Raw genomic sequence first — 1,758 nt, 5'->3', positions numbered from 1 at the left:
TAAAATTCTATATGAGTTAAAAAAAAATGAAACATATTTTTTATAAGGGTGTGAATATCTTTCTATTCTAAACGCATTTTAATGAGAAAATATAAGAATTTTGTTATTATCTCTACTATTAAAAACAAAACTATGAGGCTTTATACCAAAACAGATAATCAAGTGATCAATGACTAGTCAATTAAATAGATGAAATAACGTTTAATAAGCTAAGTTAGATAATCGAGTCCAAGTGTCCAACCCATTATTTTGAACTCGTTTTGCCATCCCTTAGTGGCTGCTTAAAATATATATATATATGGTGAACTGTGTTCATAACAAGATGCACTATAAACTGTTCAATCTTATTGTAGCTAGTATTGAAACATTAGACATTTTATTGATAAAAGCATTCTATATCATAAATAATCTATTCTGATTCTTAACAATTTAAATTGTAAAATAGAGATGTTCAAATGTATTTTGAATTATTCAACAATATTAGAGTTATTTGCAAATTTTTTTTTATGAAAAGAAATAAAAATGAACAAAAATTTTTAAGCAAATAAACTAATATACATATAATTTTTGGGTAAAACACATAGATAAAATAAATGCAGTTCAATATTACACGAGATGGGTATAAGGAAAGCTCAACTCCCTTTAACACATATCCCCTCATACTAATAGCATTCAAATTTAAAAGGATGAGCTTCTTAGTTTTTTTTTTTTTGCTGATAGTAGGGGCAAAGGCCCATCTTAGGTATAATCTTAATACTCTCCTCTTTTAATATTTACAAGGATATAGTTAATAAATAATTAACTTAAAAGTAATAATGTCAGTAAGTAATCTGTATAAATAGAATTTTTAAAATTCGATTATATATTACAAAAGTAATAAATTGAATCAAGTTAATTTGATTTATTATTGTTCCATGTAATAAATCGAATCCAGTTAATTCGATTTACATAGTATAAGTGTAAATCGAATTAGATAGATTTAATTTACATATATTGAATCTGAATTCGGACATGCATGTACCATTCTTCATTTAGGATAATTGTGTAATATTGGACTACATTTATTTTATCTATGTGTTTTATTCTATAAATTAACTTAAAAGTAGTAAATGTCAATAATTTATATTAGTACTAAATCAAATCAGCTAAATTAATTCGATTTATATGTATATGCTACAGAAGTAGTAAATCGAATAAACTATATTCGATTTACTATTCATATAGCACATATAGTAAATCGAATCCAATTGATTCGATTTATATTGAAAAATCATAAATCAAATTTAGTTGATTCGATTTACATAGAGTTATTTTAGGACATACATGTAACTCATTTCATTTTAAGACATTGGTATAATATTGATCTCCATTTAGTTTGTTTGTGTGATTTACCCTTTTATTATCTATTTTACAAGTTCAATATCAGTTCTAATAAAGCATAATTAGAGTAAACTAATAGTATTATATTATATTTAGGGTTATTTGCGATGCGATTTAGATCAGTTTTGTGTCAAAAATTCATCTGATTTAAACACTAATTTTACTTGCAGTGCAATTTGGATTAAATACTTTTTTATAGACAATCTGATTCAATTCAATCTAATATTAAGCGGTTTAGACAAGATTAAATTTATGGTTTTATAAATTAAAAAATATGCATAACAAGTCTCGACATCAAATTTTAAATAACCAACAATGACATAACAAGTTTTAATAATATTTTTAAAAATCAACAATAATATAATAATAAAAATAAAA

The sequence above is a fragment of the Arachis ipaensis genome, chromosome B09 (assembly GCF_000816755.2).
Source record: "Arachis ipaensis cultivar K30076 chromosome B09, Araip1.1, whole genome shotgun sequence".
In the NCBI taxonomy this organism is placed as follows: domain Eukaryota; kingdom Viridiplantae; phylum Streptophyta; class Magnoliopsida; order Fabales; family Fabaceae; genus Arachis; species Arachis ipaensis.
This window is presented reverse-complemented; position numbering follows the sequence as displayed.